Raw genomic sequence first — 16117 nt, forward strand, 5'->3', positions numbered from 1 at the left:
GACAGACACCTTAGCAGATGCAGCCGTTGCCGGTAATGGTAGGTGATTATATGTGCCAAGGATGCCAAGGTAATTAAACCCCTGGGCTGACAGCAGCATTTGGTGCGCTGGCATCCCGGCATTAGGATAATTTCACCTGCGCAAGGGTGCCGTGGCGGTCGAGCGTGATTTATTTTAATGCCGTGCCATGCCATATGGAGATAAAGACAGGGACGGGCTCCTGGGCCTGGTCCTGGTCCACTTAGCGTCCAGAGGCAGACCGCATTGTCTTTCATAAAGAATGTTATAAATCTCTCTCTCACTCTTTTACCACCTATACGCCTCATACAGTTGGGGAATTTGGGGTGGTCACCCATCAGCAAATTGACACACAAAGACACAGATACAGCACTCAAAATATCCCGGTTCTCCCAATTCTCATCCTTCAGAAGAGAATTCTTAGGACTCCTCCAGTAATTAATGTGTTATACCAACCCTGCACTGGCACCTACTATGTGTGCATCATTTCTGTCTTTAGAAAGTGTCTATATCTCAAGCGACCATATTATAACACTACATTGCATTTACTTATTCAGAATGTTCATACACAGAGGTCATTGAAAGAGCTTCAGATCAACACAATACAGAAATATATAAATTGTATTAAGAACATAGTTGAAATATTCCTAGGGTTATTTAAAGTAATCTTATTAAAATAGGTAAATACATACATCAGCAGAGCAGCATTTCATTAAGCAAGTCAATAAATCAATATGGGGAAAAAAAAGATTTACATAGCTACAGTTTTAGGCACTTCTGATATGCGGTGGGAGCTGTTCGCACTTATACTCCCTGTGTTACTCGCAGTGGAAGAATTTACTGCTTCACTTACAGTACAAATTTACTACTGACTACTGTCCTGGCTGCAGTCGAGCTGAAAAAGCTGTCAAAAGCAAGTTTGCAACTTTTTTTTCCCACCAAGTGCTCTCTTCATGAGCCACAACCAGTGTTTAGTAGACGTTATGTTCTTCAACTACCACCAGGTATGTTGGAACTAGACTGGAGAACAATGTTGTGTTGTAGTAGAAAAGCATCTCTCTGTCCAGCGACTCGACTTCTGGTCACATGATGGCAAGTCTCTCAGATGTGGTTGATGTTCCAGCTCACGCCCGCTCTAAAGACACAGCGAGAAGGGGACAAGGACAGGTCCCTGTGGCAACACATCAGGGTCATACCCTCTCCAGCTGGCGGGCAGAGATGACAGCCACTTCCCAGAAACCACCTGTTCACAGCCACCTCTGGGCAGAGCGAGGGAGACAGGTATAGAGAGAGAGAGAGGGGGGGGGGGGGGGGGGGGGGGGGGGTTTCCAGACACGTACACAAACACCTGCAGGTTTGAGCAAGAGCTGGAAATATGTGATTCTGGGTAAAATCTCTCTGACTTATGTGATTGAGATGTGCTGAGCGTGAGGTGGGGAGGCGGGGCTTTGCCAGGTGTGTGCTGCGCTGGCAGATTTTCGCCCCTGCTATGCAGATGATTTCTGCATATTTGTCAAGTCATTTGTCAGGGAAGGTTAATCTTGCTCATCTTATCAGTTGTCCTTATGTACACTACACAATTGGCCAATCTTTGCACGTCCTGACATGTCACTCCTTGTCCCTGAAGCATGAAACCAAATACCTTACACAGCCTGGGGGTCAGAAAGCCAAAGCCACTTGCTCTTATCTCACCAGAGGTGTTCGGTATCACATGAAATGTCACACGCCAGTTAATTTAAACAACACTGTGTGCGTGGACCTGGGCACACGTGCCACTTTTTCCTGCGGAGTCCTGTCTGGGGACAAGGCTCGGGCCGGTGGTGTCAGGCCAGTCATGCCTACCATCAGAAACTAGAGAACCTCGTCGACATGTTATTGTAGATTGTAATTATTTGATTCTTCCAGTTTCTTGTTTCAATTTGAACAAGTTAGGGGGAGCATTTCACAGTCACCCCATAGCCTTTTTTACAATTATTAGAAAATATATACTCTAGACTAGGCACTAGACACATTTCTACATATTATTTACTTCTATTTTTGTTATGACAAATTGAAAGAGTCAAAACTATGAGAAAACACATGTGAGGTCATGTAGCAAATGACACCTTTAAAGCAGTGAAACCACATTTCATACTTTTGGCTTCTCTCAACCACCATAAGCTAGACAATGAGCTATCTTTCCAACAGTTCTGTTGAGCATTTCACTGAGGGGCAGTGGTGGCCTAGTGGTTAAGGAAGTGGCCCCGTAATCAGAAGGTTGCTGGTTCGAATCCCGATCTGCCAAGTTACCACTGAGGTGCCACTGAGCAAAGCACCGTCCCCACACACTGCTCCCCGGGCGCCTGTTATGGCTGCCCACTGCTCACTGATGGGTTAAATGCAGAGGACAAATTTCACTCTGTGCACTGTGTGCTGTGCTGCTGTGTATCACGTGTGACAATCACTTCACTTTCACTGTAATGATGACCATTGTGTGCAATGCAGAGGCGTCTCTGAAGAATTGATTTCTGTAAACCTAGTTTTTGTTACCCTGTTAAAAGAAATATGTTTGTCTGTTTTAGATCGTCTCCATAGCCCCGGTAATGTAGTGACTTGCTGTGTAGGTCAACAACTGGGCTCTAAACAGCTGTACTACTGCACGATTGTTGCCATTGTGTAGGTGCGAAATCGAGTTTTATAACATCTCTATTGTCGCCCCTGAAACGATATTGTGGTGTAGAATGACCTCCAGCGTGCCATTACTGTTATGCAACAGTTTAGCTGGTAAGACTCTTGAATGGCAAGGGCTTCGTTAATGAGAATATTACTGTTGCCAAGCAACATCAGCATACAGGTAGGAGCAGATGCTTGTCACACTACGTTGTTACCAGTAAAACAAGGTAAATGCGGTGGAATGGCATTTAAAGAGAGGATGTCACCGCACTCCATGAATGCCTCCCAGCCAGTCACAAAGCCAAGCTGAGTGTGTTGTGTAACTTTTTTGTGTCGATGGAGCTGATAGTCTGTTTTTTTTTTTTTTTTTTAAGCTATAAATTCACGGCCTCGTTACAAACACGCCTTCCTCCTACGCATGTTCTGCATCCAGCTCCTCTCATTAAAGACAGTAAAAACTCGTCTTACTTTTCATCTTTGCCTCTTGTTCTTGGAGATTTATCTCATTAGTGAAATGATTCCTTTTGTCTGTTGTACCTGAAAGGAGGTCATTTGTCAGCAACGTGGAGCTGAGTGAATGTCACCAGCAGAGGCAGCTAAAAATGGAACCATTAGTTCTTTTTTTTTTTTTTTTTTTTTGTCAGGCGATCTTGTTCCGCCGCTTTTGTCAGCAGCAAAGGGGAAGTTTTTGTCAGTCTCAACCTTCCCATTTGTTCTGCCCGTGTTTTTTATTTAACCATTGTCAGTTTAGCTCTTTGGTGTCAGCGGTGGGAAAACAATCTTTTTGTTCGTTTTGACTCTTTCAAGCCGCAAAGCAATGCTGGTGTCGCCGCAGCTTAAGATGGATGGCTGCAGCCACACCCCAACGGGTCCATCGCTTTTTGTGCACCAGGCTTCTTATTAACCGAACATCCCGAGTCCCCGATAAACATTTTACAGGCTAACGCCTCTCATTAACCGAGAGCGGCGTAAAATGCTAGAGGGCTTGTAAATGGTTAAACGGAACAGGAAAGGAACGTGTTTGAATGAATTACGAGGATTCTTTTGGTCATTTTTGCAGTCGCAAGTAGATGACTGTTGTGTCGGGGGGGTCCCGGTGTTTTTTTTTCTTTTTATAAGACAGTTAGAGACCGATTTCCTGACCGTGGAGGATCCTGCGTGCGGGTAAATGCCATTTATTCAGCCGGTTAGTCTGGGAAAACATATGGTGCCATTTGGAGCCACAGACTGGTTCATGCTGTTCTCCCTTAATTAGAACGGCGCAGGCAGCGAGGGCCTTTTCCCGGCTCCTGCCCCACAAGCGCCGCGCCGCTCGGTCTGAGGGAGCGCACGGGCCCGTCGCACCGTCGGCATGGAAACGCACACGACGCCCTCCTCAACGCCATGCACTTGTGCTCGCTCTATCACATACCGGCGGGCACAGGAGTGTTTTCACCTCCCAGAATGCCGCTGTGCACATCATGGCTTCCCTCCTGCTCTCTCTCTCTCGCTCTCGCTCGCTCTCTCTGTGCCGCGGAGACTCGAGCGGAGCAGATTGTGGGTTTAAGTCGGGCCGCGAGTTGGCAGGGACGCGGGCCGCCAGTTGGGATGTTGTTAAGGAAGGCGAACCGGCTGGCTGCGCGGTGGGAAGGCTCTGTTCAGAGCCACCGCTGAGATTTGGCTCTTTCAGATCTGGCCAGAACGTGGAGGGGGGACTTCCAAACTTGGGATGAAGACGTTCCCTCCTCATTTATAAACTGTGACACCTGCTGAACGTCACCCCCCCCCGTCCCCCCAACCCTCTTACTAGCCGTCCAGCGCCGCATCGACACTAGGCAGACGCCCCCCCCACATCTTAGCTCTTCCATCCTGTTCACGTTTCTTTGTTTATCCCCTCTCCTTCCTTTTTTTCCCCCTCTTCCTTTGGATATTTGTCCAACAACAGCAGGCCGCGGGAGCGTCTTGCTAAATTAGCATATGTTGCATGTATATTTCAGCAACATTTAAAACACACATCTTTGGCGCTGAATTATGCATGGCTTACAGTGAGGTGCTTGTTTTTTGCACTCGCTTGGGAAATTGTCCATGATTTATTGATTGATTTCTTTATTTATTTTATATTTTTTGATGGGCTAAGCACACGGGCTAACTCCCCATTTACTCTACACAACAGCCCTGAAAGGGAGCGCGGCGCCTTGAATATTTCAGCATTCGTGTTCTGACCAGAGAGAGTCGGCGCTTGTCAGGTTTGCTTTTGACATTTTGATAATTGGATTCCCTCTCTGATGGGCCTGGCGTTAGTGCTGTGCGTGTATACTTGTGCTCGTGTGCTCGTCTTTAAATGAGATGCACTGCCAGAGATGAGTGACTGAATTATTCACAACTCCGTGTCTCACAAAATGAAGCTAAACCATGTGTGGATTGTCAGTGGGAGGAAATAGTGTAGCAGTAAACATGGCTTAAAAGACTCTTTAGACAGGCTTTTTGAAATTCTCTCATATGCAAATGAATTCCTGTACGGGTCTAATGGGCTCCTCACATTCACACCGAACCAAGATGAGTCTTCAGCGCTTTTAACTCCTGTGTTATCTCGGCCTCTGAGACGGGACAACGTTTTATGGTCAAAGGGACTAAAGGATGCTGGGCCTCATCACTGTAGCCGCGTCGCTGTGCAACCTGCTTTATAATAATGAATAACCGCAGGCTTTTTGCTCATTCAATTCCTTCAGGCCTTCATGATGAAAAGTAGGCGAGAAAACCATCCTGAACATCCCAGATACAGTCACTATTTCAGTAAATCTGACGTTCACCAGAATTCCATAGACAAGTCCCAATGTTCCTGAGTGCAGACGATGAACAGAAATAACAATTGCATTTTGTCTTTGTAATTAGACATTACAACATTTTTGTTTTATTAAAAAGTTGATAATCTTTGTGTACATTCGAACAAGAGCATCAAAAGCATCAAAAGCATCACTCAGATTAACTCAAAGTTCCTTTTGTTTCCAGATTATATATTTCATATTTAGGGTGTAAAGGTCACCTATTATGATTTATTTATTAATTTTTTTATTCTTTTATTTCGGTCTTATTGTTCCCCTAATACTATATCTGAAGTCTCTTTCCGAAATTCAGCCTTGTTGCAGAATTACAGCCACTTTTAGCCAGTCAAACAATGAGATTTCCCCAGGATGCGCCGTTTCGGTGTCTGCAGCTTTAAATGATAATGAGGAGGAGAGCGGCCTATAGATGTTGAGGGGGCATTTGTAGAAATGACATCAACACCATTCACCACCACAATGTTTGGTGCAAACAGGATGTCGTGTCTGCATTTTTCCAGAAATTAATTTAATTGTCCCACTGGTCCTGTCCCACTGAGTCTAGGGGAGGGGTGGAAAATTATCTGGGCAAACAAAGCATGAGAAAGGGGAGGTAACCTTTCCCCTTATGATGACATAAGGGTATAAATAACAAATCCGACCATCTGAGGTGCCGCTCTCTGCACGGTGAAACAGAATGGGCAAAGCACTCTTCGGCACACCATAGACAGGTTAGGGGAACTAGTATTAATGTTAAATAACCTCACAAAGTGAAATTTTCATAACGGGGAACCTTTTAAAGACCACCAGCACTGTTGCAGCTAGTACCGTGGGCATTAATAAAATTGTGTGTGTATATTGTATGTATTATTTTTGTAAATACATTTTTTTCTGCCTGGAACACAACATGAGACTCTTGTTTTTGCAGCAGCAGCATTGTTGCCGTTTTCTTTTTTTAAATCGGCTCTGACATCCCTACACCACGTTACTGTGCTGTTACTGTCGGACAGGGTGATTTACATGGGTCCCTCGTCATACAGCAATAAGGCACAACCTGCAGTATGTACTATGTCTCCATAAACAAGCCCGCCTCATCCCGTCCTATGACTCTTCAGATAAGCCCATAACAGGCTTTTAATGGAGTGCTAGTTGGTCGTAATATAATTGGGCTGATTAGTGCTCTGCACCCTCCTGTTCACCCGCTTTTGTTCTTGATTTGATTAACCACATTCCGAAGTGGCACCATGTTGAACCTTGGCTTGGCATGCAGGGCTGGCTCATAAAAAGTTATGCAATGGAAACGTGTGCAGAAGACGTGCTGAAAAGGAGACTGCAAATTAATTCATCAGAGCCAGGCAGAGGAAACCGCTGCATGCTAAGAGAAGCCATGTGAAGTGAACCGACTAATACCAGAGCTGCCCTGTAGGTGATGATATGCTGGGAAGCAGCACTTAGAGGTTTTATGTAAAATGCTATATCAAGGATGAATGGCTATTATGTCTTTGGTGATTAGATCTTAATCATGTGATTGACAAGTGTCAATCAACTAAAATAATTACAAAATGCATAATTATACATCAATATTTTGTATAAACTCAAACTCTCATTTTCTGAAAACAGTTCTGTATCAGGGGCAGCGGTAAGGAAGCGAACCCGTAATCGGAAGGTTGCCAGTTCAATTCCCAAACTGCCTTTCTTGGCTGCCCACTGCTTACTAAGTGTGATTGGTATGTGCTGTGGGCACCATGTGCTGTGCTTCACAATGACAATTACTTCATTTTCACTTTCAACAGTACAATGTTTCTTACCTGTACAATAAAGTACAATCAATATTTCTTCTATAATATTAGTTCATTAAGAAAGACATAAGATCCTTTCCGAATGTGATTATGCCAATTGGTTCTATATATAGAACAATATATAAGTGATATATGAGCTGTCCTAAGGTTGTACTTAAATTTGACCAAGAACATTACACAACTGTATTAAAAATACATTTGGTAATACTAAATCAAATAAAAACATTTTAGGAAAACACCCATTTAGCCATGATCCACAGAAAAACATTATTTTTATGGCCTTTGTTTTAATCAGCATTTTTATTTGTACAAGCACAAAAGAAACCATTCTTGTCCTTGTGCAAGCTAACAGAGATGTTCTTATTATTTCTTATTAAAGGGTCTAGGGATCTCATTGTTGTTTTAAACCCCTTTTCCAATTTGAACTCTCCTTTATTATCAGACCACCCCCCCCCCCCCCCCCTCCCCACCCAACCTTTATTATACCCCCCAACCCATGCGAAAAAAGAATCAAGGTATTAATCTTTTATGTTTTGGAAAAATCTGATGAGTGCTATTTGCAGGACCTCCTGCTCAGCAAAGATTGGTGTGCTGGCATCAGGAGGGAGACACAGAATTGCAGAGTAAATCAATACTGTGCAGTAATGTTAGGGGATCCTCTTTCAAAGGCCAGTGTTGAATTTGTAAGCCTGTGTTTTTGATCTTGTTTTCATTTCATTCCAGCCCCACTTGTTATCATAGTTGCTGTTGTTTGTATGTTATTTTAGCTTCTTTCCCAAGTAGCTATTTTGCAATTTGGACAAAAATACAATTAAAGTCACATCTGGTTCCAATGGACCTAACACCGGACAGATGGGTCTGTCTATTGGTCCCATACCCAGTGTCTGGCAGGTTGGGGCTTTACTAATGGAAATCTGCAATATGGAATCATACTGATTGCTGTAGTAGACGTGTAAACTTTGACGGAGCACTTGTCTATCTGATGCTTCATTTCATGTTGTGGAGCCATCAGATGGGTCTGGGTCTGGGATGAGACCACAAAGGAAAAACACACGTACGGAAGAAACTGACTTGCCCTGGGAACACGACGCTAACGTTGCATTTTCACTCATCTGGAGTCTTGATGGTTGTGGTAGCATGCACAATAGTAAAATATCTGGATATGTGTCTAGTTATATTTGTGGGTATAGGCTAAAACCATTTTGCTGACCAAAGCGTGAACAAATCTGAGGATCTTCTCCAACATGGCATCTTTTATCACAGAGGATGCAGGTGAATGTGTCTTTTCTGTTTTTCTTTCCTCCCTGTCCATGTTTTTTTTTTTTTTAAACTACTTATCTGTCTTCCCGTACACACTTCTGCATTTAGCTACAGTTCCCCTCAGGCACCATGCTTCTCTCCACCAAAGTCCCTTAAAAAAGAACCTCGGGCTAGACACAGCTTTCTGGATTAGAAACATCAAAGAGGAAAATACCGCAACGGGATGTATCTCGCTGATCCAATATGAGTTTTTTTTTTCCATTACCTACACCTACATTATGAAGCAAAACATTTGTGTTTCTTAATATGCTGTGTGTGTGTGTTTGTGTGTCTGTGTGTTGTGGACTGCTCCTTCACAGCCTCTGTGATGGGATTGTGTTGGGTTTCAGTAGCACTCTTGGTTGATACAGAACACAGCTCTGAAGATTAAAGGGGGAAAAATGGATTTAAGAATGAGAGGGACTGCCACTCTCGGACACAATGGCAGATGGAATCTACACAATGGTAAACAGGTTGATTTCTTAATGTATCGTAAATATCTCTTCAGACACCCATGCGGTGTGCTTTTGTGCGGATTTGGAGCGCTACCTGCTGCGTCACTTCGTCTAGCAGCGTCGTGTGAGGTGGGCTGATTTGGGGTTGGGAGGGGGAAAGTCAGATTTTGCCATGATTGATCGCGCTGGGAAGGCCTGATGTGCCTAGACTTCTCTTTAAAGCACAAGCTTTTCCTCATCGTTCCTCGTGTCTTCCAAGCATGCAAGTACAAACATTTCTGACACAGTTTATTACTTAGGAACAAGCCTGGGGCACTGGCCAAAAACACTGGGAATATAGGAAAATTGAGCCGCTTTGAACTTGGGTGTTTTTGATAACTACTTGGTATGCTTCCTGAAGGATAACCTGTGGGCTTGGCTTTCCAAACCTTAATCCCTTTGATTAAGTGCCAGGACAGATAGCTTGCACTTGCTAAGGCCCTATCACCTCATTTCCCCCTCCCCTCTCGCATCTTGGTTTGAAAGCATACCTCACAACTCGAGGTGAGTGTGCAGCACTCATTAGACTAATCCAAACACTTCTTCTGTCTTGATACTGCTGTTTTGCTGAGTTTTTTTTTTCCCGTCTGATAACCAGCCCCTACGCTTGTTGCTCTTCTAGGTCATTGTGGCCTCTTTTCATCCCTTTTGCAGTTCGCCCATGATTCACCGGTACGTGTGCCCAACCTTGCCAGTAGTGGGAATCAGACAACCATAACGAGACCTCCAGAGATTACAGACACAAAGAGAAGTAGCACGGTTTCTGGGGCGATAAGGCCAGAGGGTTCAGGCTGAGCCTGGCGGATCAGGCCCGGAGCCGCTGGAGGGAGCCAGCCAGCAAACCAGCCTCCCTCCAAAACCCGGCCGAGAGCCCTCAGCCCCTGGCAACAACCTCCACAAACATGCTCCCCTCCGAAGAACTTCCATCTAATCGCCACAAGCCCCCGCTGCTCACCAGCCATAACCCTAGCTTACCCTAAACTTATCAGCCCATACCTCTGCTCGGAACAGCTGACAGCATCACAAGGCTGAGCTCCCTTACTAACCCCTGAATCCGAGAACCAGAACCTTCAATCAGTGTTCCTCTGGGTCTGCCTCCAAAGCCTATTAATCGTTGCCTGAACCAAGTGCGATACCTACAGACATTGACCCAGTTCTCTGCTAAACGTTTATGCAAGACTAAAACTATGCTCTCTCAGGTCATGCCTTGTTGATGATGAAAGGGCGGTTCCTTCAGTCATTCATGTTGCCTTAATGCCTCGCCAATTAAAGGCTTAGTTCCACCTCACCATTCCATGTTCCATCCTTGCATTTGTTCTTGTCTGCAAATCGTTTGTGATTTTATTTGTCGGTCATTTTCTTTAGCTTAAGCCAACGCTTTGTTTTTTTTTTTTTGTTGTTTTTTTGTCATTATTCGTTCCATGGCCAATAGGTGACTTGTACAATGTGTAAACTGTCAGCCATCAGGATCACTAAATTGTTCACTCTGATTGTGGAGAATTGCATTTGAGAAATGAAAGATTTATCAGAGATGTTTTTTTTTTTTGGTTAGCAAGGTGAGGTCGGTGTTAGATGTTCCACAAAACAGCCAAGACATCCAGAGGGATGCTGGGATGATGGTTGAAGAACAGATGGGGTCAGATGGAAATGTACTTTTATAAGTGTAGCCCAATCTTTATGCCATGCCTGGTGAGTTTCTCACCCACACTATGATGAGACATTATGGGGTTTTGACATTTTCCGCTGCACTGTATGCAAAGCATCTTCTGTTGTTTCTCATAGGGAGGGTCCAGCCCAGTAAAACTCCCCATAGGGAACATTTTTCCTCTTACTTTAACCTAAACCAGACCTGGTCAGAACCAAGAGGTTCAAGTTACTCACTCCTCATACACATCAAATACAGTATAAAAGATCACAGCTGGGACAAAATCACATTTAGAATTTCATTTTGAATTTTTAAAAGTCAACAGAAGAAACAAAGGGTGCCTGAGCAAGAAGCGTAATGGTGTTTTCCTAGCCATAATTTTGTTTGCTTTTCATTACTCAAAAACACTTGAATCGTCCCAGTATGATTTTCGTTAGACTAGGGCGGCTGACCATAGAGGAAGGCAGGACTGGCTCACATTAGGGCCAATTATTGACGTGAAGGGACAAATGTGGAGTCTAGACCCCGTCGGGGGCTTGAAACCTCAAAAAAGTGAGAACCCTCACATGTGTTTTTGCTGGCTCCGCTGAAACAGCTCGGAGTCGCTGACATGTCACGCTAATTGAAAGTTGTGGAGTCGAACCTCTGCACGCTCCCTTCACTGCTGTCAGGTCTGCAGTTACCAGGCTGGGAAGGGAGTAGGTCCTGTGTGCGCACGTGAAGGGGAAGAAAAAAGGAGCCTCTGCATTTTCTTTCTTTCTTTCTTTCTTATTTATTTCCCTCTCATTGTGTTGGGGAGGCACCAGGCCGCGTATAAGCGCGTGTCACGGCCTTTCTCAATCTCTTATGAAGGAGTCCCACCCTGTCGTGGCGTGCAGGCTAAGCTTGGCCCCCAGCACTCCTTGCTCACAGAGCGCTCCTGATAGCCATGAACGGATTTGAGCTTGAACGCCGGCACCCCAGCCCACTGCTGATTGCTTTGAGTGAAAGAGCGAGGGGATAGAGAGGAAGGGAGAGATGGGAGGCTTGGATGGAAAGCTGTCTCGAGGAGAAGGCCACGCTGATGAGAGGCGAGGCGCTCTGAAGCCGCTCTTGTTCTCCGGAGGGGATCGGAGAGGGACCCGGGCTAATGCGCTGTGGCCGGGAGGAGGGGGGGGAACACTGCTGTCCCTGAGCGATGCTAACGTTCCTCCTCCCCCCTTTTCCAACAACTACTTCTGATGAAAACTTTCCTCCCTTCCTTTTACTTCAGCAGTTGAGATTAACAGTGCCTGTCATGAATTTGTGCTCATTTCCAGTAGTTTTACACGGTGACCTCCAGTGTGATATTGCGGCGGTAAGGAAGGATGTGTTGATCCAATGGAACTTGCTGTTGGCTACGTACCTCTGTCTCACCTTGTCTTCAGCTGTTTAAGAAACATCCCTGAACATGAGGTAGAACAAATTGCAGCTGCAGACACAGGTGTCGGGCCAGGCCTTTTCTGGTTGACAGGACATCTGACGACGTTCAGAGCCATGATTGAAGGCCTGGGGAGGGATTGGGAAGCACCATCGCAGGAATGTCTACCAGGCCCTGGGCGAAGTCGCAGGGTGGGCCTGGTTACTGAGGCCTTGTCACTCTGAGGGAGGGAAGGCTAATGACCTGAGAGAAACAGAGAAAGAAGTGGTGTTGAGAAGACAACTTGACACATCCTGCCCAACCCAGCAATCTTCCTGGCTGCTGGGAGCGAGCTTGACAGGGCCCTCGGCCACACTTCTCCAGCATGTTGGCAAAAAAAGGCCCTCAGAGCATAATTATATGATCATTAGCAACGGAGAGAGCTGGAGAACCAGTTGCAGCAGGCCCCTGTGCACCAAAGACCATCAAACTTTACACAAAGTCCTACGGTGAAAACCTGAGCAATGTCTGCGTTTTCAAAGATAGGTGAAAGGAGGGGCTACAGAAAAAAAAAAAAGAAAAATGAAGTCATTTTGAGTGAAGAAAGAGTGGCAATAAATTACTGATAAGTGACACGGCGAGTAGCTTATCATGTGACCGCATCAGCGAGGAATGAGGGCCTGGCTTGTGTGAACTGAACCCTCTGACACATCTCTACGGCTCTGTGAAAGGTGAACGAGAGCGAGAACGCAGAGGTGATGGGGCAGGGGGCGGCAAGCGGCGTGGCACAGCGCGCCTCGGTTTATTTTCAATTGCAGTTTACGATTTTTCACGGCTGTGTCGTTCCCCCCTTTCAAAAATAATCTGCCGCCGGCTTTCCGACTTGGCCCCCTTTCATTTTGGGGTTTGTTTTTGAAAAGGTTGCTATTATGGCCAAATGGTTTCAGTGCTTCTCTAAACACGGCAGGCATTACTCTGAGCTCCGGTTACAGTCCTGGCTCCTAATGAGAGAGCAAATCAAAAGAAGGAAAGGCGAAGATCACTCTTACCGGCATGAAATGGAACGTGTGGTTTTAACCCCCTTTTAAAGGCTCTCTCTCTTTCTTTCGGCCCCCTCCGTTCACCACTCTTGTCACAGACGGGGGTTGGGACTGTGATGGTTCAAATGCAGTAGAATCTGCTGTGGTGTAAATAAAGATATTAAATAAAGAATTGTGGGATAGATATTTACTGTGTGTGCATGTTCCTGCCATTTTTGTTAATGAGGTTTGCTGAGGTTGCTGAGGTTAAATAAGAATATAGAAGTTTTATGTTAGCTAGCATTTTATCAAATTCAAGGAAAACAAATGAATAAATTGCCTCTGCAAGGCGTTGGAAACCACAATCCACCAGAACATCTCAAGGTCTGAAGTTCTGACAGTTTCTAAAGTTTCATGTGGTGTTTGAATGTTTTGGACCTGGCTCCAGAATCCACCACTGGTCTTGTATTTGGTTTTGGTGACTGAAGCTTATATCATATCTACTCCATCATCTCCATTGATTCCATGACCTGTTGATCATCCTGGAACGCCCCACGCCCATCAAATTCAACCACAGATGGTTTCTTAGCAGCAATGTTGTTGGCAAGCTTCTCCCTCTCTCGTCTCAGATACTTTGAGGCAGGTAGGGTGGGGTGGGGTCCTCAGCTCCTCCACATGATTTGTGAAACCACTCTCCATGTTCTACAGACCAGAGACAGAGCACCGAGCCCTGATATCTGGCTCTCCTGTCCCTGGTGCATCACTTAACGTGGCTACCACCGCATGCTTTATTTTACTTTCCATTTATAGTTTAATGATGAAATGCAGTCATGTAGGCTTGTCTGAGTTTTTTTTCCCCTCCCTCTCTCACTCACCCCCCTCCTCTCTTCAGAAGTGAGTGATTGTTTAACAGTTTATATATTCTCTTTCTGCCTGGGTGCTTATTTGGAAACAGTGAATTAGGTCTGAAGCGTTCACTGCAGGTTGTTTGAAACTTGAAAGGCAGCCACCCCCCTCCACCACCATCACCCCGTCCCATCACCACCCTGTCTCCTTCTCCCCCACCACCTCTCCGTCTGTCTCTCACTCTCTTTCTCTCTCTCTCTCTCTCTCGCCCTGTCTCTCCCTCACACTCGACACACACACACACACACACACACACACACACCAGCTCTCAGACTTCTGTGAAGTTGTCATACAGTGTGCGTCGTCTGCACATTATTACTTATTACTTTATTGGCTTCCCAAAGCTGTCAGCAGACGCTGACTGGAATCTCCAGCCCCCAGCAGCCATCAGTCCTCATTACTGCAGTGGCGCGCAATTCTCTCTCTCTCTCTCTCTCACACACACACACACACACACACACACTCAGACATACAAAATACTGCACATATGGTGCCCTCCATGTGTGTTTACACTCTGTGGCACAGAGTTGTGTGTATGTGTGTCTGAAAATGTGTGACATGTTGTCCGAGAGACAGAGAGAAAGATAGATAGAAGCCTCAGTCAGAGGCATGTTTAGGTGTTTTCAAATACAGTCACAAAGACACATGGTTTCTTTCTTTTTAACACACACACACACACACACACACACACACACACACACACACACACACACACACACACACAGGTGCACTGTGCATCCCTGGAGGGGACAAGTAATGGGAGGGGCCCTTGACAAGTCATGCCGGTGAGTTACAGTGTCTGCATAAGATAGAAATCAGTGCAGCTTTCTTACTCACCTGAAAAAAATTCTAATGAAATATGTTTTCATCTAACCCACCATTTGGCCCCAGGGTGACTGTCATGAACAGATGTACAACTCAAGTTCCCATCATTACAGCCTGTGTTGGATGAGCTTTGGCACATCAGACCTCCTGCACCGACTTGTTGCTCCTCGTGACTCTCCTTTTCTCGTTAATGACTAACCTGTATGCCGTTTGATGTAGCAAAGAGTCCACATTAGCAGCGACTAATTCCCCCTTGGTGCGGTTTTGGGAAGCGCCGCACGTTCCAGCCCCTCTGGATCAGAGGGTAATTATGGGATGTGCGGCGCTGGCGTGGTGTTGCGTGGTGTAAGCCCTGCCACTTTAGAAATCGTCGTTCTGCTGCCAGCGATGGCGCTCTCTTGTCCTGCTTTGATAATGGGGCTTTTTCTGAGGTGGGTGGAGTAACTGTAGTGTCACAAAGCTTGAGCCATTCCCTGTATAATAGAGGCCAAAAGTTTGGACACACCTTCTCATTAAATGTGTTTTCTTTATTTTCATTGGTAGATTCTCACTGAAGGCATCAAAACTATGAATGAACACATGTGGACTTATGTACTTAACAAAAAAAGGTGAAATAACTGAAAACATGTTTTATATTCTAGTTTCTTCGCTCTGATTACTGCTTTGCACTCTCTTGCCATTCTCTCGATGAGCTTCAAGAGGTCGTCACCTGAAATGGTTTTCCAACAGTCTTGAAGGAGTTCCCAGAGGTGTTTAGCACTTGTTGGCCCCTTTGCCTTCACTCTGCGGTCCAGCTCACCCCAAACCATCTCGATTGGGTTCAGGTCCGGTGACTATGGAGGTCAGGTCTCCACTTTTTGTTAAGTACATAACTCCACATGTGTTCATTCATAGTTTTGATACCTTCAGTGAGAATCTGCCAATGTAAATGGTCATGAAAATAAAGAAAACATATTGAATGAGAAGGTTTGGCCTGTACTGTACAACATAATTCTGCATTAATACAGTATAAACCAGTGGTGGACAGTAACAAAGTAACTTGAATTAAGTAATGCACTAATGCATTTTATGTTCCGCTCTGCTACATTACAGGTTGAGTGTTGTAGTTCCTTCTTAATTTACAAACACTTGTTCCTGTTTCAGATCATCGGAATTGGTCAGTGTAGTTTTACGCACAGAGACATACAGATAGAGACACAGAGACATTGAATAGAAAATCAGTGTCAGAGGAATGTATTCATTTTGAAGACAGGTGTGCCAAGAGTGAAACCAGAGACTTTTCAC

This window comes from Denticeps clupeoides, chromosome 16 (genome assembly GCF_900700375.1).
Source record: "Denticeps clupeoides chromosome 16, fDenClu1.1, whole genome shotgun sequence".
NCBI classification, from domain to species: Eukaryota; Metazoa; Chordata; class Actinopteri; order Clupeiformes; family Denticipitidae; genus Denticeps; species Denticeps clupeoides.